Consider the following 24,563-nt stretch of genomic DNA (forward strand, 5'->3'; position numbering starts at 1 on the left):
TTCTCAGATTCCTGCTTTGATTGACCAGCCTTTAACCCATAGGTTGCTGCCTCAACCATAGAGATGGCATGGCTAGCAGCCATATCCTCAACCAGCTTTTTCATCCCTCCTTTCCCAAAGTTTGTGCTTAATGGAAGACCAGTCTCTGTAAGGTGGATTTTCCCATCTTTGAAAAACACAAGTTGATTTCTGAGGGCTTCCTTATAGCTAGCACAGTCTTTCTTTGCATGTTCTGGGTCATCACACCATATACATCTGAATGTAAACCCTTCTTTGCTTTGAGGCCTTTGCATAGAAGCCTGCCCTAATGGTAGCCCTTTTTCTTCAATCCTGGACATCTTCAATTTTAGGTCTCGCATGCCCTTAATAAGCTCTTCCATCGGCCCTTCTACCTTTGGAATTGCAGCAGCTGGTTTTGGTAGATTCTCAGGGGTAACAGCAGTTATAGGAGTTGCCGAGCTCATCACCATTTTATCCCTCCTTCGCTGCCGCTTTGCTAGCATGGTGACCGCATCCTCGACATCATTCCAATCACTCTTTAGTCCCTGCTCTGTATCCTTATCCTCAAGGAGAATTTTCAGTTTTTCTTGGAGATCTTTCCCAGCTGCTTGTAAGAAGAGCTCTGTTTTTTCCCTGTCCAAGGTAGTGCGCTCAATCCTTGATAGCTGGGCATAGCGCTTCTCAAACTCTCTTAGCAACTCTGTGTGGCAGAAATTCCCATTTTGGGTTTTGTGACCCATTCCAAGAAAGTTCGTTTGGTCACCCGCTCGGAATCCTCCATGAAATATTCATCCTTTAAAGCTAGCTTGAACTCCTCCCAATTTCTGCCACCATGTGCTGTCTGTAATCCTCTTATGCGCTCTCTTATTTCAGGAACACATACCAGCTCAAAGCTTCGAACCATATCCTCCTCAGTCACCCTGTTTAGCTCCATTTCCTTTGTGTAATTGCGCAGGTACTTTGTGATATCCTTACCATCAAATTGATCCACCTTTTTCACAATTGACTGCAGTGCTTTGGTCGTGGAAATTTGTCCCCTCTCAGCAGCTTGCTGCTGTTGCATATACATAGTAAACATCTGAAACATTTGCATAACTCCGGGGTCAAAATGAACCCCCTGACCCTCAGGATTCTCAGCCATAGCTTCCCTGTGTATTTCACCACACTCTCACCCCAGCAGTTTCACGTCGGGTTCACCAAAAAGCTATCGTGACGTGGACGGTTTCGCTGGGAAAGCGCGGGACTTTTGGCTGTGAGAGTAGCTTCCAAATCCCAGGAAGGAAACAGAATAGATAGCTCCTCAAGGAGCATAAGACATCACCATTTTTGTTGACATGTACAAGTGCCAATTCACTTCAATTCTCGAAGGTTTGAAATTAGTATCATTCTCCCTTTCTCTTCCTTGGTTACAAGTTCATCATCACACATGCACTCCCAAAATCACACACACAATTACCATCATAATCATAACACACATACTAGCAGAGAACAACCGAGCTCCGGATCAAGAAGTAGAAATCAGCTCAACAACAAATGCACAGCCTATTGGAGCATACCCCAAAGAAACACCAACATACTAGATACTGGTAGCTCGAGGCTGGTCATGAGCACCATAGCACGATTGGGAAGGCCGCGACTCCTGGATCTTAATGCTTCAATCACAATTAATATTTCGAGGATGCTTGAGCTCTTTGTACACTCTTTGCACTTGTAGACGACCACCGCCTGCTACAATCGTGTTTGACTCCAGTGTCCTTTTTACAATACTGAGTACGTCATGCAGTGAGCGTTTCATCTCATCCAGCAAATAGTCATTAGCACCGCGAAGGATATTCCAAATAGACAGACAAAGCAGCCTCCACAGCACCACCGCCTCTCTGCTCCTGCCCCCCCCCCCCCCCCGGCGGCTCTTCAAAAACCAGGTCGCCCGCTTGTCTTTCACGCCTACTTGCTTCACCCCACAGCCCTCCAAGAACCAGGTCGCAACCTCCTTTTTACCAGCCTTGCGCCTCTGGTTGTCAACCTCGCTTCTCACCAGCCCGGTCCTTCCTCGCCTCCTTTGCACTCTGCCTTGTAGACGACCCCCCCTTCTCACAAAACCGCCGGATCTCTGCCGAATTCCCCCCCCCCCCCCCACGATGCCTAGCACAAGGCGGCCACTTTTTCTTCTTCGCCAGCTCCCTCGCCAACTTCTAGAGCTCTGCGCTGGCAGCAAAAAAGGCTTCCCATGTGGCCATTCCCAAGTTGGCCACTTGTATTTTTATTATTATTATTTTTATTATTATTTTTAAAGCTCAATGATGGCCACACTAAGAGGGCTGGCTGCTCCTTTTACTTCGGGTTAACACGCGGCGCCCATAAGTTACAGAGCTTCATAGCAGACTTCACACTCAATGCCAGACAGCTTCTCTCATTCGCTTTTCAGCCAGCGCCAACTTTGCTTTAAACCCAATTTGGCATCCTTTATTCACGACCTCGCCATCTTTGGCAAAAGCATGTAATCATGACCACGACCATTATATACCATAAAAGTTTTCTGCCTCGAATAAGTGTTAATACCAACTCAATCATGATAGGCACGGCTTATGAGCATTTCACCATTTCAAAGACCAGTAAAAGCAGTCAAACCCACAAGCATCCAAACCTATGTACAAAGGCACAGGGACTTCTGCTAGCCCCCAAGGTTCACCATAAGCATAAAAACTCCACGATTCACACCACACTCATGTACTGAGGCTTCGAGACCTGGCTCAGCTTCAGCTCGTCTTATTGAACCTCATTTACAATATGAACATACGTACATGGGCATCATATAATGACTCAAGTCATGGCACTTAATCCCATGCATCTGAATTTGTAATTTAATGGCCTCACATGCATGGTTTCACACCATAGACGTGCCATGGCACGACAACGTGGCCAACCATAACCGTCTTGTAGTTGCTCGGATCGAGCATATCCCCTGTTTTGTGGATCGGCACAATGGTGTGCATCGTCCACTGCGCAGGCAAACCCTTTGCTAGTGCCCCGTAAAATAGGTGTGCAAGAGAAGGAGCCAAAGAATCTACTGCATATATGAGATGCTCACCTTGAAGGCCCATATGGTCGGCGGCTCATCCATGCTGTAGGCGGCGGATAGCTTCCTTTACCATCGAGTGGGTAAAGAAGCTAGCTGTGGTGGCTCGAGGCTCTTGTGGCTGAGGTATAGGTGGTTGCTGTGGGGGCGTGGTATAGGCCCTCTGCATATGTGTGCCATGTCTGTGGGTCTGCAATGGGTGTCAGTGTTCGGGGCTCTCTGAAGTGCCGCCATGAGATAGGCCTATCTCTACTCATGAAGAAATGGAAGATCTCTAGCTCCTGTATCTCTGCGAAGGCCTGCCTTTTGCGGCGAGTAAGTCTCCTCATCTCTCTCCTCGACTCCTGCTCTGTGATGGCTCCCAAGGCTCTCTGTATGCGGAGCCGTGAGTATAGGGCTCTGCACTCTTTATCATACCATCTGTTATGGGGCATAGTCCCAGATCTTGCAGGCTCTCCTGAGTGGACACGATCTGGGAAGCTCTGTAATGCAGCCGTGTGTAGGAGTGATGCCAGCTGGGTTGTAATGGTATCCATAGGTGCCAGGGGATCCATGAGTAGGAGCCCATCCTCTACTCTGCCAGTGTATATGTCTACCATGTCATGTGTGAAGTAGATGGTAGTGTGTGGCGTCGGTATGTGGGGGCCTGGTGATACTGGTGATCCAGCTAGTGAAAATGCCAAGTATGTATGATTTGCCCCAATAGGACGAGGTGGGATGGAGAATGAGGTGACAAGCTGCGATGCCTCCAAAGACCCCATAATGTAGTCTACCACCGTGCCTCCGGTCCGTGTATGACCCCCATGTGGGAAGCATGTCAACCCTCCTGATCTCGGCCACTGTAGCATCCCGTTATAAATAACGAGACGATGCCTGGCTCCCAACTCTAGTAAGTGGTCCCCATAATGTCCTCTGTCTGGTCCAGTGTCCTCTGATGCCCGACTAGCCCCTATCTCCTCTGGATCGACAGGGTGGAGGATCTCCATGTCATCATAGTCATACACCTCACACTGTCTGCTCTGTGTGTGGGCATTGAAGTCACCCGTAAGAAATACCTCCCCTAGTGTAGAATAATGCATAATCTCCTCTGACAGACAATTGTATGGCGAGGCTCCTGTCTCCTCCTCCTGTGGCATGTCCTCTGTAATGACATAGGAGGATCGTGATGGAGGAAAGTAACTTAGGGCTATGTATATAACCCTGTTCTGTGAGAGCTGTAAGCTGATCCACATGTATCTAGCCTTTGGATCCTGTGCTACCACTCTCAGCCTCCCCTGTAGCTCCCGTATGAATAGAACTGCTACTCCCCCCGACCTCCCGAGGTACCCTGGCGTGTGGTCCTCCTGTATGCTGACTCCCATTGGAATCCCTCTACTCGAAGCAGCCCTCTCTCTGGGCTTTGATGTGTCTTTGTCAGAAGTATGATGTCTCTCGTCACCATAACATGCTCCAGTCGTCCTGGTTGCACCCATTGTGAACCATTACAGTTCCATATTGCCATGTGTATCTCTGTTAGTGGCCTAGTCTGTGTCCCATAGGCCCCAAACCGCTAATCCATGGGCCGGCCATCAATGATGACCCGACCATCTCGAGAGAAGGCCTTCTTGCCTTCTCTCCTCGCGTGTAAGACTCGTGGCATGCAAACTCTCCTATGCTCTAGCTGCATCCTCGTGAGATCATCATCCAAGAAAATAGGAGCTCCCTCTAAGCCTCGTAGTATGACCCTCTTCCTCATGAAGATGGTGCGTGCCTCCACATCCCGAAACTCTATGATGAGAGCTCTCTTCTTTGTCATGTCTTTCCCGGCCCTCCAAGCTTTGAGGAAGGGGGGGGGGTCCCTCATGTGAGTATCCAAGTCGTGTGCATAGTGTCCGCCCATCCCCCTCGGGGGTAGAGTCGGCTACCTTGGGAATCCCCGTGACTCTCACATTGAGTCTACGAGCATGTCGCATCCGCTCCTCCTCAATGGTGGTGTTGACGATTTGGAGCCCTTCTTTTTGGGCATGCTCTTTCACTTCCTTTTTGATGTTCCTCTTCACCACTTCTACCCAACCCTCCCTTGTTGCCTCCCATCTTACCTTCTAGGCTCTTGGTGATTGCCTTGGTGAGTTCCTCTTTGATGGCCTCTTTGTCAACTTCCACAATCTCCCCCTCCTCCCGTGGTGGTCGGTCCCGTAGAGAGATCACCTCCGTTTTGAGGATGTTGATTTCCTCCTTCATAGTGTCTGGTTCCTTCTTCCATCTCTCTTTCTCCTCTTTCCATGCTTCTTTCTCCTTCTTCCCTCCTTCCTTCTCTTTCTCCCTCTCCTTCTCCCAAGTCTCCTTCTCCCTTTTCCAAGCTTCCTTCTCTTTTTGTAAAGGTTCGATCTCCTTCTCGACTTAGGAAAGTCGGTTGATGGCGGAGTCCGCCGTCTTCTTGTTTTCTCTGATGGAGATGTTCAGCTTATCCTCCATTTTGACTATCTCCTCTTTGCTTGCACCCTTGGCCATCTCGATGTACCTCGGAGAGATAGAACCCTAACACTTATGTTGCTGCCTTGGAGGCCTGAGCAAGGGTGGATGAGGAAAGGGTATCGAACATAACCTGGATTGGGCTGGGGCTTCACATGGCGGCAGCAGCAGCACAGGCGGCAACCAAAACGAAGCGACGGGGAGGGGATGCGCAGGCGACGGGGAGAGAGAGAGAGAGGCGACGGGAGAGACAGAGAGAGAGAGAGGTGGGGAGCGGGGAGAGAGGTGGGAGGGGATGCGCAGGTGGGAGAGAGAGAGAGAGAAATGAAATGAAATGAAATGTTATATTAACGTCTTCAAAAGGCCAAAGTGACCTATGAGACCAAAGTTACAACCATGTGACATCTGATACACTCTCTGGAAAAGAAAAGAGATAGCCCCACAATATATCAGTAGGGGGGAAGCTAATACTACTAGTCAAAATGGGGTACATGAGTACATGGATACCTGAATACATGAATATGGGGGAGTACAAAAGTGACAATGAGTACAACAGTATATGGCTGGAGTCGTAATCATCCTAGGAGCTCTAGCATGGGTCTCTGCCGGATGGCCTGGATATCTGCCATAGTGAGATGCCTGGTCGGACGAGCCCGATGCCTCGCAATGATGCTCTGAATCCTCCGGTGTAGGCACCGTCTCCGATGTGAGGATCCGCGAACCCTCGGGCGTCTAGATCTGCCCAATTGGATAGCTCTCTCAACTAGAGTCCCACGGGGTGCCCACTGTTGGGCTGTCGGCTGTGTGTCCTCCCGGGTAGTCCCTCTAAAGAAGTCAGTAATCTGTCTCTGTGTGGACTCCCTGCCAGACAGGCGTCTGCTCCTGATAATGGACTCTCTGAGCCTGCGGATCTCCAGGAGATAAAAACCCAAGCATCGCTGATCACAATAGTGCATGACTCTAGCCAGTGGTCCAAATCCCTCTCTGAAAAGGCAATGGTAGCGCCCTCGAATCTCATAATATGCTGTGCAGCGACGACAGATGTAGTGCTCCTCCGTCTCTGGCTCTATCCAACAAATATGACAAATCCTGTCCCCTGGAGATATGCCTCTAAATCTGCCTGTCTCTATCTCTAACTGATGTGAAGAGGTGCGGATCTGCCCAATGGCGCACCTCAATCCATGAGACAGAGAGAGGGCAGGGGGGTTGGCGGGAGAGAGGGCTGGCGCAGAGGGGTTGTTGGCAGGAGGGGAGGGGCAGAGGGGGCTGGCGCAGAGGGGGGGGAGGGGCTGGCGGGAGGGGGCGCAGAGGGGGTTGCTGGCGTCTACTAAAGACCCAATGGGCCTATGTGAGAGAGAGAGAGAGAGAGAGAGAGAGAGAGAGAGAGAGAGGAAGTGTTGGGGGTGGGGGGGGAGAGAGAGAGAGAGAGACTTTGGTGAGGAGAGATGGTGTCACCGAGTTTTCTGAGAGAGTAAGGTCACCGGCTGTTGATCGCGTGAGTAGGAGGGTCTCCAGCGCACACAGCAAGATGGACAGAGCCGACCGGGCGACAAGCGAACCCTAGCGCACAAGATTCGAGCATGGAAGAAGGCAACAATAGGCGTCGTTCACTGTTGGCGTGTATCACTTAAGTCTGTGCCTGTGTCGACAGATTAGCAGCAGTTGTTTCTTCGTCCCTTTGTTCGCTGGAGTCTCGTGTGCTCGTTGCTCGTTTGCCTTCTCAAGGGACGTGTGAACATGGTGTAGATACTCAAGGGTGTTTGCTTCATTTACAAAATCCAAAGGTAGGTGCTGATTTAGGGTTTGCAGCTACTGATTTAGGGTTTGCAGGTGCTGAATTAGGGTTTGCAGGTGCTGAATTAGGGTTTTCAGGTGCTGAATTAGGGTTTGAGAGAACGGGTTTTCTTTGCTTTTGTACATGGATTTGGATGACCCGGCTGTTGCTGTTGGTGGCATGGCTGCCAATAGCCTTAACATGGATCTTATTGAGGAAATGATCGAGAAGGATGTGGGTTATGCTTCAGATGCCTCGGAGCAACAAAAACGTCAAAGGCTTGATGTTGATGCAAGCTACACTCCGGTGAATGTTGGAGAGAATGTAGAGGAAAGTTCTCAGGTATCTTCTCCGGAGTTTGCACGTTTGCTGCAGATCACTGGTGAGCTTCTGCAAGAATATGTGAAGGCAAATAGTGCAAATGGCTGCAGTAGATAATGGTGGTGTGGCTGATGTATGCATGGAGACTCCTTTGTTGCTACAACAGCTAGCAGATTTTCATTATCGTGCTGCTATCTTCTTCTTTACTGGGCGTATTCCGTTGTTGCCTCGCCTTAGAGCATGGTTGGGCCGCTTGGTGTCGCCTGAGGCACTTGAGGAGATTTATGATGGTCCGAGAGGCTTTTATGAAATACTTTTTCGCACTTCGGAAGCCCGTAGGGCAGTCTTGGAGTAGGTGCCACTCTTTTTGGATGGGCAGTTGGTTCATGTGGTTCCGTGGAAGCCTATGGCAGAGTACCAAGATATGTTGTGCCAGGCTTGCCCAGTTTGGGTTGAAGTGAAACAATTCCCACCAATGTTTTGGCGTGTCTTACCAGGTCTCATGCGAGGTATCGGTGATGTCTTGGTGGTGCCTCGAATGACATCTAGAAACCGAAATCGTCTATGCATGTTGTGGGATACTGGGAGACCTAGGCCGACACATTTGCGTGCCAATATGGCTGGGCTGCAACCTTTAATGTATGAATTGAGGTGGGATACATTTGCTGGCCACTGTTTTAAATGTGGTGAGATGGCCACTTTGTCTTCGAATGTCCTAAGAAAGAACAAGTTGTTGCTACCAAGGATATCGTTGATGGGTAGTTGCCCGTGGAAGATGAGCATGATGCTCCTTTACATGATGCCCAGCACATGGATGTACATGTGGATGTTCAGAATGAGGTTGAGCAGCCATGGGTGGAAGTACGTGGTAAAAAGACACGATTTGTTGCCCCGCGGGGGGATTTCTCAGATGCTGTTTTGCAGGGGCCTTTGCGTACTCATCAGGGGCCCTTACATACATATGCTCGTTGCCCTTTGGGTTCAGGTGCCCAACAACAGACCAAGATTGAGAGGCCGGGAGGCCAACTTTCTCAGGGTACAGGGGCTCTTGGGGTGGATAGAGTAGAACGCTATCCTATTAGAAGTCGCCTAACAAAAGAAGCACAACAACAATTGCCTCTTGTGTTTGGTTCGAAAGGTGAGGTCATCTCGCCATGGGATGGTCATTACCCTTCAACACGTGCTCGGGAACTCCAAGGGCAGTCTGAGATCACAAATACCATGTCTAAAAATGCAATGCTTCAAAAGGTTCGTGATTTGGCAGATTGTCCTGGGCCTAGTACACGGCCTTGTTGATTCCTTTTCTGGGAAGGCTTATGAAAATTGTACAATGGAAGGTAAAGGGTATTTCTTCGCGCCAAAAGCAGTTCAGGCTTTGGCGTACAACTTTTTGTCATGGTTGGGATGTTTTGTGTGCAGTTGAACATAAGCAGCATAAGTTGGCTGGCAAAGCCTATGTATATAAGGAGTTTCATGTTTTCTACAGCGGACATCCTGCTTCGCACTCAAGTGTTATGTTTGCTGTTCGTTCGCAGTTTCAGCCTTCTCTTGTGATTCAAGATGTTCATGGAAGATTTCTAGTGATACAGATTGTTTGGGATGATACGTCTTTATGGTTGTTAGGGGTGTATGCTCCAAATAATGCTCGTGCATGCCGTTTGCTGTGGAATGACTTGTGTGCTCTTTCAATCTCTCATCCTGGCTTTGTGATGGGAGACTTTAATATGTGTGTCTCCAGGGAGCAAGCCACGTCGCCTCATTCTGTAACGGATAGCCCGGAGAGAATGGCGTGGGAAGCTTTTGCAGCAAGGTCGCTAAAACAAGACATGTGGTCTTGGTTGTATCCAGATGAAAGGGGTTACACTTATGCCTCACAACAGTTTCGGGGCACTTATGCTAGATTGGATAGGATGTATATTTTACAGCAAGATCTCTTTTTGCCAGAGGTTCTTACTATGACGGTTGATCAGTAACAGGTTTTCTCGGATCATTGGCCGCTTGTGTTTGAAATGGTCTATCATCCTGTGGATGCATATAAAGGCTTGTTGGGACGCTTGCCTTTGCGCTTAAATCACACTTTTTTAGAGCATGAAGTTTTTGATGTTTATATGCGTCAGTTGATATGACATTTCTCCACAAGAGTGTCCATGGCTGATTATCATGCTTGACCAATGTTCCTTACCAACACTCGGAAATTAGCGCGGCATTATGGTCTTGCTAATGCCTCTATACAGAAACAGCATGTGGCTCTTCTTGAGTCGCTTTTAAAGGGCTTGCAGGCGTTCATGTTTACTGACTCTATGGATGCTGAAGTTGTGGATGCCATAGAATGGTTGAAAAAGGAGCTATCTAGGGTGTAGGAAGCACAATATGTTAGCTTTAAACTACTTGCACGTCTTGATGCTTTGCGGGATGCTAACTGTCATCTCACTTATGGGTATTATGTATAAAATCTTTACAAAGATTTTTGCCAATCGCTTGCAGAAGGTGCTTCCTACTCTTATTCATCCTTATTAATATGGATTTGTGCATGGCAGGAATATTTTGCATAATATTCTTAATGTTCAAATTGGAGTGGATTATGCCAAGGCAAAGAAGCAAGAGATTGTGATGGTGCAGCTGGATCTTGAAAAAGCTTTTGATCATGTCAGCTGGTCTTTCCTTTCTCAGTTAATGGCAGCCATGGGCTTTGGTCCCAAAATGGCTAATTTGGTGCATTTACTTGGCTCTGGCTCTATCATGCGGATGATGCTCAATGGAGGACTTTCGGATGGTATTTCTCTCACCTGTTCTCTCCGGCAGGGCTGTCCTTTTAGCCCTCTTTTCTTTGCCATTGCCACTCATCCTATGTTATCTCGCCTAGATGCTATGGCATCGCATGGTGAAGTGGTTGGTTTGCATCTCCCTCATGGTAAGCAATTGGTTGCTCAAGCCCTTGCGGATGACACTTTTATGTTTCTCAGGGCCGAAAAAGCCAATATAGATCGAGCAATGGAAGCTTGGAATAATTTTGCATTGGCTTCTGGGCTGAAAATAAATTCAACAAAATCAGCCCTCATTGTATGCACGAAATTTGATCTTGAGGCATTAGGTTGGCAAGGCCGTGTGGTGCATACAGGAGACATTGTTCGTCATCTTGGGTATCCGGTGGGTGTGGATGTGGACCCCCAAGCGCTTCTTGCTTGGATTTCTGCTCAGATCTCGGATAAATTTGTGTATTGGAAAGCTCAAGGGTGGCCTATGCACGTGAGGGTTAAGGTAGCTCAGGTTATTATGCTTAGCATGATTTCCTATTTTTTGCCTTTGCTACCTTGGACGCACAAATCTCTTCTCCGTTTGGTTGCTCCCATTCGGTTTATGTTGTGGAAGAGGCAAGGAAATATTATGGGTCAAACATGGATAGCTTGGAATCACATTACGACGCCCAAAAGAATGGGTGGGGCTGCTTTACTGGATGTCCGCTTGTATATGGTGGCGCGTAGGTGGGCTCTTTTTCAGGATATGTGTTTGCAGGAGCAGCCTTGGGTATTCATGGCTCGTGACTTGATTGAGTTGGAGGGATTGTCACATGGACGGACACGTGGGCAGGCTTCATGGTGGGTCATTGTGAATGGGGCTCATCTTGTCCGTATTCGCTCATCTCACATTTTATCGCATATTCTCCTTTCTTGGCATGAAGTTCTACTATTGACTCGGTGACGAGGAGCTTTCACCTTTTGACAAATGTCACAGCGTTGTACATATGTAAACACATCACACCTCATCTTTGGCCAATAGTATTGCCGTTCTAATTTCTCCAGAGTCGAATTCATGTCCCTATGACCACCTGTAATGGCGTCATGGGCATCATGAAGAAGAGCTGTCCCTGAATGACTTCATGACACATAGTCGGCCTTTGTAGAAAAGCCAACCATCGCGTATCAGAAAATGGCATCCAATGCCTGTTCCCACTGTGTATCGAATTCCTCGGAATCCGCGTACGTGTGCTTCATGTCCTCTAGTCCTGTACCAACAAGATCAAGTCTAGTGGTCTGAATCGTAGACACTTGTCCTTTCCTGCTCAAAGCATCGGCCACTGGATTGGCCTCTCAATCATACCACACCGAACTCCTGGAATATCTGACTCCAGCGGTGTTGTCGATCACTCCACTGTGCACTTGGCATCGTCTGAATCCAGCGTAATACCTGATGGTCAGTGCGAACCTCGAAGTCACGGCCATACAGGAAATGTTTCCAATGTTTCAAAGCCTGTATCACTGCTAGGAGTTCACGATCGTAGACTGAATAGTTCTTCTTGGCAGGTAGTAACTTACGAGACATGTAAGCTATTGGATGACCATTTTTGTTGTAATACACCTCCAATTGCGATATTACTCGCATCGGTGATCACTTGAAATGGGTCGTCCCACGAGGCAAGTGCTAAACAAGGCGCTTCTGACAAAGCCACCTTGAGGTTCTGGAATGCCTCCAACGCTCGTGGAGTCATTTGAATCTTTTGCCTTCTTGTCTTCACTCTCTTTAGCAGATCGGTGAGATCTGCCGAGAGGTCAGAAAACTTATCGATGTGGGTGGAATATGCCTACCCACAAATGATCTAATGTCATAGGCTATCTGAGGTACTTCCCAGTTGACAATCTCGACCACTTTAGCCGGATCAAGTCGAATGCCTTCAGCACTAATTATATATCCCAAGTAATGCACCTGGAACATATAAAATTCTGACTTCTTTTCATTGACGTAGAGCTCGTTGCTTTCCAGCGACTTAAGGACTTTCTCCACATCAATGTCATGCTGCTCAACTGTAGCGGGTGTCCATGTACCTGGGACGTATAATGAAGCCATCCTCTTTTCGATGGAGAAGATGGTCTTGATAAAAGGCCAACTTCATGACTTCAAAGTTCGTCCCCAATGGGTGTACAATATCATCCACATAAAGGAGGAGTGGTATCCAAACACCAGCCAAAGATGCTCTCTTTCCCCCCGTCTATCAATGAAATCTGAAACCTGATCTATGTAAAGACCAAAGAGTTTTGGGGATAGTGGGCAGCCATTTTTAACTTCAATGCTGCTCTGTATCAGATCTGAATCTTCCTCTGGCATATGTACTCATATAGTGGCATAATCCCCCAAGTCATCTCTCTGTTAGTGGGTCATTTCCGGTTGTGTCAGTTTCTTGGCGACCTTTTGGTCTTGTTCAGAGGTTTGTTTTTGTCAGTCTGGCCCTTGATTGTGGGTTGACCACCCAATATCCATCTGCCCCATTTTTGGGCATTTTTCTCAAGTCTATTTAATTTTTTAGGTCGTGGGTGTTGTTCTAGAGGTGTGGTTGACCCACCTCTGAGGTCACTTACCCACTTATTCCCTCAGTTTAGTTTAGAGCGCTCGAGCCCTCACTCACCGGTACTCTGTTACCCATGCGAATGCTCTCTTGTATGCATCTATTCTTGATATAGAGATTGGTGTTTTGATCTTCTATCTTTCTCCCTCTTTGTCTCTGTCCGTTTTTGCCTTTAGTTCAAGCTGTTTTGAATGACTCTTTTTCTTCAGCTATTGGTAGGACTCCATATGAGGCAGCGTTTGGAAGGCCTTTCCAGTCGTCGTTAACCAGGACTTCGTCTTCAGTACCGGAGGCGAACAGAGTGACGGAGTCTTACCAGGAGATCCTAGAGTCCGTTAAAGACAGATTGGCTAAAGCGCAAGAGGCCTACACTCGACAGGCCAATAAAGACCGAAGGGACCTAAAGTTTTCGGAAGGGGATTGGGTGTATCTTCGGATTATGAAACAAAGATTGAAGCAGGTGGGCAAGCGATGCCCAAAGTTGTCTTTCAGGAGCTTCGGACCATTTCCCATTCGGAAAAAGATTAATGAGGTGTCTATGCAGTTAAAGCTACCTCCGAGTTGGACTATGCACGATGTATTTCATGTCAGTTGGTTAAAGCCATATGCAGGTCCACCCCCTTCAGAGGTCAAAGACGAAGCGGAACCAGACATTGTTGATGAAGCAGAAGTAATGGTTCCAGAACAGATCCTTCTGCACCGTTTCAAGCATGGCTCAGGCCGAAGACTACGACAGTTCCTCACGAAGTTTCACGACCGAGGAACTCATGAAGCGGTATGGCTCGACAAAGAATTTTTCGAAGACTATCCGGCATTATTGACGGATTATTTGGAGGCTATGCAGCTTCCGTCAAGTTAAGCAGAAGGGGATGTCACGTGCATCCCGCACTTAAATGCCACGTAGACATTTCTGTACAGAAGGTGCAGGACTTGGGATGGTGAACTGGTCCCATGCGAGTCAGCCAGGGATCCATCTCAGTCGTCCGAGGTCAGGTGTGCATTGTCCTGCACATGAGTCCAAGGTCAGGTGTGCACTGTCCTGCACATGAAACAGTGCCAGTCCGCGCTGTGAGTCTCCCTCTAGAATGATGTCAGTGGTTCTGTGTATCTGGTATGGTACCGGATGCCAGATCACTGAGTAGATTATGTTTAGGACAAGGGGCCAGCCCATAGGACTACCCTGGATCTGAGTGTGGGCATGGGAATGGTGTAGAACCACCCCTATGAGGGCCAGGAAGGCCCAGGCTGAACTCACCAGCCATGGAGGGGCTGTAGGACAGCCCTAGGGCAGAGATAAGGCAATCTCCAGGAGATTACAGCCTTTGTATGGCTGTAGGGCATGTATGGGGCAGCCCATACAGGCTGCCCAGCCTTGGGATTGTGGACAAAAGTGGTGTCCAGCCAATCAGAAGCAGGCGCATCACTTTCAGCCTGTTAGGGAAAAAAGGTAGTATTTTTTGGGATTTAATTCAGCATTTATTGCTGAATTTCACCAGTCGTGGGACATAGCTTGTTTTTTCAGCTGGCCGACTGCTCCTCAGGAGGAGTATAAATAGTGGAGGCCATAATCCCATCATTCATCTCAGTTTTCACCAAGTGCTCAAGCCAATCAAGGGCCAGTCAAGCCAAGGAGATTGCCAAGCAAAGGGGTGGACTTCTGAAGGTCAAGGGCAGGATCTTCCAGCCAAGAAAAGGTTAAGTTTTCTGTATTTGTTTTCAGATTTACATCATTCTAATAAAGCAAATACACCATCCGTGGTGGGGGCCCTACAGAGGGTAATTGGGACCCAATACTGTGTCCTCTCCATCTCCCCCTTCTCTCTCTATTTTCTGCACATCCCCTTTCAGTTTGTGCGTTAATTTCCGTCGCGAAAAGAGTGCTGATTTCTGAGTTTTGAAGTACCGATCCTTCTCCGAAGCTTCCGCATATTACAATCATTTATGGGTTTGGGACAAGAGGACTAAGAAATTGGTTTGTGAAGGTCCCAAGGCTCTTTCTCTTCATCTTTCTTCTTCTTCCATCGGCGACTTATGACATGCTCGCTTTGGGCACATCAACTATGATTCTCCACGCGAGGCATTCAGGAACCAGATGGTGACAGGCCTGCTGAGGTTGGGGCGAAAAAGAGCAAGTGTAGCTCTTGCATCAAGGGGAAGCAAATCAAGAGCCTTTTCCTAAGAAGGCTACCAGCCCGGCGACCCAGCCTTTAGAATTGGTGCACATAGTGAGTTTTTATGCTCATTGTGGATGACTTCAGCAAGTCGACTTGGGTTTTCTTCCTTCAATGGAAGAGTGAAGCTTTTCTTAGCTTCCGGGATTGGTTGACCTTGGTGCAGAAGGAGCGTGGACACTCAGTCCAGACAGTCAGAGTTGACAAAGTAGGAGAGTTCTCTTTTGGAGAGATGGCACAGTTGTGTGCTAAGCAGGGTATTAAGAGGGAGTTTGCCAACACGAACACACCATCTGTGGAGTGGAAAAACAAGACTATGGTGGACATGGCACGGACAAGGTCCAAAGGGGGAAATTGGACTCCAAGTCCAAGAAGTAGATATTCGTGGGGTACAACTCTCTTTTGATGGGATACAAGTGGTATGACCCTGAGATGAATGATGTGGTGGTCAGCAGAGATGTAGTCTTTGATGAGACTAGTGTTCCAGAGGGGGTCCCTACTTAACCTACTCGTGTTTAGGATCCTCCACTACTCGGAGATCCTAGTGACTGTTGGCTTCCAGCATCGTTGCATGCTATGCAGCAGGTTCACGCAGAGGAGATTCATACCTCGGAGGAGCCAATTGAAATCTTTGAGGATGCCACGGATGATGTGGTGCATGAACAGGATGTCCCAAATGAGGAAGAGGTTGAGGAGGTTCAACATTTTTGTGCCCCTCCAACGTGGGCTCGTTAGACAGTGAAGGATTCTGGCATAGAGGGCATCCCTCCAAAATGGCGATTGGAGGATGGCCCTAGGCGTTTCCATCAGCTTCGCGGACAGGGGTTGACTGGTGAGTGCTTGCATGTTAACTATGGGTTGATGACCTGGGCTATGGAGGACAGAGAGCCTACTCATGTAGGTGAAGCTCTCTGACAAGATACTTGGAAGAAAGCTATGGAATAGGAGATTGATGCCATTGAGCAGAATGGCACCTGAGAATTGGTACCTCGGCAGCAAAGCGGAAGGTAATTGGAGTGAAATGGGTCTTTAAGAATAAGTATCACAGCGATGGGTCATTGGAAAAGCTTAAGGCTAGGCTTGTATGTTGGGGATGGAGGAAGCTAGCCTGCACACAGACACACACACACACACACACACACACAAGCTCACACACAGAGAAACGCGAGAGTGAGATGTTGGAAAGGTGTACTCTTGATAATGATAAGATGTACGAAGTGAGAGTACATAATAAAGACCTAGGGCTCAATGCCCACACACAAGAGTGTGTTTCCACGGGGAAAAAACCGGGTAAAAAGTGCCCAACATGACTAGAACATGACCAACAAACCCCCCTCAAGTGAACGGTGTGAACGGGTACAGGGTGTGTAAGCTGTGAAAGTAGCCTTGTACTGAGCTCCACAGCGAAGGTGATTCTCACCATTTGGCCACCCAATTGGTCCACTTGTGCTTTCTCATCATGTATGTACATTAGACTGGTGTCCATGGTAGTTGTTTATGCTGGGGATTGATGCCACTCATGTGATACTGTGGACTTGGCTTTCCGTTGGGACTTGTGCCTCCGTGTACATGCCCGGAAATGCTTGGTGGATTGGTGTTCCATTGGGTCTGGTACCTCGTGTACTTGCCTGGAGCACGTCTATTTTGGTATAGTCTCATGAACGGGGATTGTCCATACTGAAGGGAGAGAGTTAGGGTTTCATGTGGGAGACACACACAGAGAAGAAGGGAGAGAGAGAGAGAGAGACATGTGGGGATAAGTCAACTCAATCATAGTATGAGTGTGTGACTCCCCTATCACACATGTATATTTGCACTAGTACACATAGTGCACTTAGTACATTAAAAGTACTAAGTGTACTATGTACTATAAAACTTATGGGCTTGTACACACTACAAGGGTGGGCATAATGCCTTTACCCCAACAACCTCCCACTTAAAGGCAAAGTGCCCTTAAATGAAGGAAAAGAAAAAATCAGCATGTACATGATAATATACAAGGCCATATCAAGGCTGAAACTGGCCTCATCCAATGCCCATCAAGTGTCTGCAATGAGCAAACCACTGTAACCATGCATTAATGCATCCTATTTGCCAAAGCAGATGCACATATCTTGTGTGCCCTTCAGGTATCTCATGACACCTTTCACTGCTTCCCAATGCTTCTTGCCAGGGTTGGCCATGTATCTAGTAACCACTCCCACTGCAAATGCAATGTCCGGCCTAGTAGCAACCATGGCATACATGAGACTGCCACAAGCTGAAGCATACGGAATCTTGGCCATATCAGCCCTGTCACTATCCGATTGTGGGCTGTCCATAGCACTGAGTTTCACATATGGAGGCAAAGGAGTACTAGTCTTCTTCCCCCCATCCATATTGAACCTCTGCAAAACTTTGCCAATGTATTCCTTCTGAGAGAAATACAACACATGCTGATTTCTGTCCCGAAGTATCCGCATACCCAAAATGTGATTTGCATCACCCAAATCCTTCATATCAAAGGTCTGATGCAGCCTCTTCTTCAAGGCATCCATCTCTTTACGAGATTTCCCGGCAATCAACATATCATCAACATACAAGATGAGGATCAATAGACTGCCATCCAAAGCTTTCTTGGTATATAAGCAATGATCTATGTCACTCCTTCTGAAATCTTGGGATTTCATGAATGTATCAAATTTATGATACCATTCCCTTGGTGCCTGTTTGAGCCCATAAAGACTCTTTTTCAGCTTGCATACAAGCTTCTCCTTTCCATTTACTGCATAACCCTCTGGCTGTTGCATATATATCTCCTCATGGAGATCACCGTGAAGAAAAGCAGTCTTCACATCCATCTGAATCAAATCCAGATCATCATGAGCAACCAAAGCTAATACAGCTCCAAGTGTGGTCATTTTGACCACTGGAGAGAAGATCTCATCAAAGTCCACACCATATTCTTGCTTGAAGTCCTTAGCCACTAACCTGGCTTTGTATCTTGGCTTTGCATCAGGTGCAACTTTGAGCCTGTAAACCCACTTGCATGGCAAAACTTTCTTGCATGTAGGCAAATGCACCAACTTCCATGTTCCATTTTTGTGCAGAGAATCCATCTCTGACTTCATAGCACGCTCCCAAAGAGCCTTGTCTGCCCTCTGTAAAGCCTCCTTATAACATGAGGGCTCCCCACAGTCTCAATGAGCATCAAGTAGTCAACCCCTGGAACAAACCTGTCAGGGGGTCTGGAGGGTCTTGTGGACCTCTGTACCCAATGATCATCATTTGCAGGTTGCTGTCCAGCCTGCATATCACCTATTGGTGGCTCCTGTTCCATGCCATAAGGTTGAAAGATCATGCCCGGTATCTCCTCTAAGTGTGGGATATCCATAGGGATATCTTCTACCATCTCTGGCTGTCCATTTGGACCATTTTCAGCACCATTTAAGGGCTGGTTTTGATGCTGTAATGGCTGATTTACAGCCCTTGGTTGTTGTCCATGATGTCCATCATCATCAAAGATGACTCTGCCAGGCTCCTGTTGCCTTGCAGGCTCCTTATACATGCATGTTTCATCAAAAATGACATCATTGCTGCGTATAATCTTTCTATTCACTGGATCCCAAAGTCTATACCCCATTTCACCTCTATCACCATATCCTAGGAATATGCATTTGTGAGACTTAGGATCAAGTTTGGTGCGTATTTCCCTGCGTATGTGCACGTACGCAACACAACCAAACACTCTCAAGTGCTTTAGGACGGAGGCTTTCCTGTCCATACTTCCTCTGGCACTTTCCCACCAAGCCTCGTGTTAGTGACCTGTTTATAAGATGAACGGCTGTCATAACAGCTTCAGCCCAGAAACCATGAGGTAACGCAACATGTGACAACATAGAACGGACCTTCTCCTGAATGGTCCTGTTCATCCTCTCTGCTGTCCCGTTTTGTGGAGGATCATAAGGAGAAGAGAGCTCCCTCTTGATGCCTTTAGCATCACAAAAGTCCTGAAATTGTTTGGACATATACTCTCCACCATTGTCGGAACGCAAAGCCTTCAGTGTTTTGCCAGTTTGATTCTCAACATGAGCAACAAACTTCTCAAACACTGAGAATGTATCACTCTTCGAACGAAGAGGATAAACCCACACCTTGCGTGTGGCATCATCAATAAAAGACACAAAATATTTTGCCCCTCCCAAAGAAAGCTGAGGCATCTCACATACATCTGTATGCACAAGCTCTAACTGAGCATCTTTCTGTCCAAGAGCTTTCTTGTGGGGGCACTGGAGTTGCCTGCCATATATACAATGCTCACAAAACTGAAAACTTGAGAACTTTAGAGAAGGCAAGTAACCAAAACGAGACAATTGCTCCATTCCTTTGACACTCATGTGTCCCAACCGGCTATGCCACAGAGATTTCTGGCAGCTCGGTTGCATTTATATTAGCATGGTGACAAACATTAGCATGCATCAAGTAAAGAGTGTCCACCTTAGAGCCTCTGGCAACAACCAGTGAGCCCTTACTAATCTTCCACTTTCCACCACCAAATGTGGTAACATAACTAGCATCATCAAGCTGTCCAGTAGAAAACAAGTTCTTCTTGATCTCAGGCACATGCCTGACATCATGGAGCATAAGCTGTGAGCCATCTGAAAACACAAGCGTCACATCACCTCTGCCGAGAATCTAGCATGCATGGTTGTCACCCAAATAAACTACTCCTTCATTGCCAGCAGTATACCTGACAAACAAGTCTCTGCAACCTGTGACATGAAAGGAGGCACCTGAATCAATGATCCATGAGTACATACCATGACCATCTCCTGCATGGAGTGAATGGGCATCAAGTGAAGACATGAATAGGACTTCATCCTCACTGTCACCTGCATGTGACACATTGACTTCTTCAATCTTGACTCCACTTTTGCCCTTTGGCTTTGCATCTTTGGCTTCATCTTTGTCTTTGTCTTTGCCTTTGCCCTTTTTCTTTTGATCATTCTTCCATTTGTAGCATTGCTTTTTGAAATGTCCCTTCTTGCCACAATAATGGCATTCCAAGTCCTTTTTGGAGCGGGACTTGCTCCTTCCTCGTTCTTGGCTTTTACCCCCTTTGCTGGGATCTCCCACGTGCATTCATTGCATTGGACTTTCCAACAGAGTTATTCTTCCTATTCATCTCCTCTTGAAGGAGAGCACCCTCCACATCTGCATATGACAGCATAGCATTTGAATTGCTAGTGGCTGTCCTGAATGTGTCCCAACTCTCTGGCAAAGTGCATAAGAGAAAGGTGGCTTTGAACTCATCGTCCATTGCCAACTTTTGATTGATGACCTGGCTGACGACACCATTAAACTCATTTAGATGGGCTGTCATAGACGCCCCTTCCTTCATTTGAAGACCTATGAGTTTCTTCAAAACCAATACACTTTGCTTGAGGCACTTTGCTGGGCATACAAGTCCTGCAATCTTTGCCACATTCCCCAAGCTGTCTTCTCTTCACGTATGCTGAAAAGTAAAGTGTCTGACACAGACAACATGATAGTGGATCTTGCTAGCTCATCCATATCTTCCCATTCTTCAGCAGTAAGAGAAGCAGGCATTACACCCCTTTCTTTGATGGGCTTGTGCTGCTTCTTCTGGAGCAACACATTATAGTACTGGGTTTGCCAAATGTCATAATTATGTGAGCCTTCAAGCTTTTTGATGTGAAGCAATGAAGAGCTCTCACGTGTGGTTGCCATAGCAATATGCAACCATTGACATAGTCAATGCCTGACTCCCTGCAAGATGTGCAAACACTGCACCAAAAGCACACAAAGTGCTCACAGTTGTTCTCCCAAAGTTTATCTCCCACTGCGGAAGCACGAATGCAACTCTACTCCCACTGAATGTGATAAAATCACCAAAATCTGGTTGCTGCAGATTTATGACAGCACCTTAGATGTGCTCTGTTCCCCTTCCAAAATACTGTACAACAGTACTAAGTGCCTACCAATGATGTACCAAATCTGTACCGGCAAGTACAGCAGCTGAAAATGAACTTTTTCCTCACTCAAATCAATGTACAGCCATGCCAAAATTGGTACAAAGTTGTACCAAATCTGTACCAGCAAGTACAGTAGCAATAAATGCTCTCTTGGCTGTCCAAATGAGTGAAAATCAGACCTTGACAGTCCCTACCACTGCATACAACAGTCCCGGACAGAAATTGGGCAAAAGCCCCTTGACTGCAAGTGGATTTCTGAGGGTTCAAGGCATAAAAGTCTTCCTTGCTGCTTTGCCAAGCTCAACAAGCACAAAATCTTGAAAAGCCCCTTGATTCAAGATCAATTTCTGATCATGAATGGTACATTAATGCACATGAAGGCATCCAGAGTCTTCACAATGCTTCCCCCTGGCCACATATACATCCAATACATAAAAGGCCCTTTGATTTACTGGCACATTGAGTGCTTGACAGGCATCAACACATTGCCCAAAGCATCAAATGCCAGTGCCTGCATGCAAATTAACCCAATTGGCACAAAAGCCCTTTGATTTGCACTCCGATTTCCTGCAATTTTGCCCGGAATGTGAGATTGCTCACATCATACAGCATGTATGAATGCCCAATGGCACAATTACATCAAAAAGCCCCAAATGTTGACACCCAATTTCCTGCAAATTGACTCGGAATGTGACCAATGTCACCCAATGTTGCCAATTTTGCTCAAAATCTGAGCCATTTGGACCTGTACCTGCTCAATTGATGATAATGGACATGCAAATTCCAAAATTGAAGCAAATACCTCTGAAATTTTCTGATTTCTGTTGCAGAAAAGAGGTGGGATTTGTTGATGGGCTTGCAGCTAGTTGCTGATGTGACGGGAGCATCGTTGAAGGGCAACAGACGACGAGCTCCTCAGAGGCGAGCTACAGAAAGTATGTGCAGACGGGAGCTTTTGTGTGCAGACGGACCGCTCTGTGGACTGCACAGCTGGTTGGAGCTTCTATACACAGAAGCCTAAGCTGGTTCGCCTATCTACATATGGAAGCAGCATGCGACGGGATGGCATGGTGCTGGAGGGGACAACGATGGGAGCTGAGCCTGCATGAGGTGAGTTGCGCTATCAAGGTCGGCGACGATGGAACGAAGCCTCTCCCGCACGGCGCCCGATTCCTCCAACTGCGCACGAAACTCCTCAAGGTGGTCCTCAAGCTCCTCACGCTATCCCGGCTCGCTCACAGACTCTCCACAGCTTGCCGGCTCTTCACGGCTGCCCCGGCTGCGCACAGCACTCCTCACGACTGTTGATGTTGCCCCACGGCTGTCCCGGCTACTCCTCACGGCGGCTGATCGTCGACGGCAGTGGTTGGCTGCACACTTGCGCCGCCCAGTGGGAGGTCGACGGCTTTGGAACGATGGTGATGGGCAGCAGTGGCTTTGAGATGGCGGTGGCAACTAGTTTTGGGGCGGGGTGGCGATTGCGCGTGGAGACTGTCTGGTTGCAGCAGAACCTGCTCTGATACCAGTTGAAGGGAGAGAGTTAGGGTTTCATGTGGGAGACACACACAGAGAAGAAGGGAGAGAGAGAGAGAGAGAGACATGCGGGGATAAGTCAACTCACAGTATGAGTGTGAAACTGTCTGATGACATGGTTATGTGGCATGTTACAGGTGGTAAGTATTGGTCTTAAACCTAGCCTTCGGAGTTAGCATTAATTTATAAGTGAGTGTTTACACACTTCATTACATTTTGGGCGACCAAAACTCACTTATAAATTATAACCAGCTCGGTGTTCACACACACTGATGTCCCGAGGTGGACATAACCCAATGTCCACCGCCCAGACCTTATCTCCTTTGTACAAAGGGAGTAACCAGCCATGTGTCCACTCTAGCTTGCTCCACAAAGCACCTGCTTGCCACTTACACTGGACAGCTCACCACCTCACTTCTCTCTCTAGAGATGGGCGCCTTCTGCATGAGGGCTGCTGGGCTGCATTTTCTGCACTTTCTCCTTCCCAACTCCATTTCCAAGCTTGCTAAGGTGTTTCTCAAGCTTCTAAGAGTGATTCCGGATGCTAATCACTCTTCTACACACTCCCAAATGACTGAAATTCAGCAAAACAGCTCTCTTTATCTTTTTGCTGAAAACCCCGATTTCAGCCCTCCTTTCTCAAGTTGAACCATAGGGGAAGCTTTCCCAAGGTTCCTGTCACCAATTGGCCGACCATTTGGTCCATCTCCAGTTTTTGTGTCTCGTTCACTTGAGGCCAGGCCGGTGTCTCATGTGAAGAGGCTAGTATTTTGCTGACATGGACGAGAGCCAGACAGGTGCCACCCGTGTGTTTAAGCAGGATGGTGTCGTATGGACGGGAGCGTGACTGGTGCCACCCGTGTATGACCTGGACTGTGTTCTATCCATGGGATTGTCACGCCATGGAAGAGCAAGTATTCGTGCCGTGTCTTGTGTATGGGACTGTCACACCATAGGGAGGCTCGTGCCTGGAACTGTCTTACCTATGGGACTGTCACTCCATAGGAAGACCAGGTTTTTATGTTTTACGTCGTGCCATTTTTGTGCCGACAGATATTTTGTACTTGTTCCATGAACGGGAGATATGTCCATGATACAATTTGCACGTGCACTCATGTTTTGCATGTTTTGAAACTGTTTTTGCATGAAGATCCCCGTGTGCAAAGTGCCATTGAAGCTAGGAAGGCTGATGCAATGGTAGATGTAACTTTTGAGTCTATGGCACGGGAAGTGGGCAAGAAGCCAAGGGAGTTGGCACTTGCCTACCTCCTCCGCAAAGGTGATATCAAAGAGGGGGACGACAGAGAGCTGAAATTCAGAAATCCACCTCGTTTGAAGCATGGAGATCCCGCATCTCAAAGGCTGAAATCTTTTATGCAAAAGGAAGAGGTGGCACCAGTCTGGCTCCCGTCCATGTCAGCAAAATACTAGCCTCTTCACATGAGACACCGGCTTGGCCTCAAGTGAACGAGACACAAAAATTGGAGATGGACCAAATGGTCGGCCAATTGGTGACATTCCCCCGGGCTTCTAAAGAGTTGTCCTCAACTAAAAAGCCTCAAGATATGCCTGCAACAACTGTGGGTAATCAACAAAATAGTCCTCATTTACCCATTTTGCATCAATAGGCAAATAATTTTTAAACTTCACAAGGTATCTCCTGGAAAGCTTTCCTGCAGGTAGCTTTCTCTCCTTGTGAAAAACAATCTGTTCTGGCTGGAGGATCTCCTCAAGCTCTTCAATCTCTGGTGGATCTTCTGTGACTGGCTCATCAGGATCTGGCCCCACATATTTCCGAAATAGACTCACATGAAAAGCATTGTGAATCTTCCAATGACTAGGTAAAGCAAGCCTGTATGACACTTCATTGATCTTTTGAATCACCTTGAAGGGTCCATAATAGCGAGGAGAAAGCTTAGGATAT

At 47.5% G+C, this 24,563-nt stretch overlaps 1 protein-coding gene and 1 pseudogene across 2 annotated transcripts in view; one reads left to right on the forward strand and one right to left on the reverse strand.

The window, feature by feature from the left end:
- LOC147622889 (uncharacterized) overlaps positions 1 to 24,563 on the forward strand; it is a 58,332-nt gene that overhangs the window by 15,657 nt on the left and 18,112 nt on the right. The window lies entirely within an intron of this gene.
- LOC147622891 (uncharacterized) lies at positions 4,044 to 5,719 on the reverse strand (annotated as a pseudogene).

Source organism: Cibotium barometz, chromosome 28, assembly GCF_041138505.1.
Source record: "Cibotium barometz isolate CiBa-2024 chromosome 28, ASM4113850v1, whole genome shotgun sequence".
Lineage (NCBI taxonomy): Eukaryota > Viridiplantae > Streptophyta > Polypodiopsida > Cyatheales > Cibotiaceae > Cibotium > Cibotium barometz.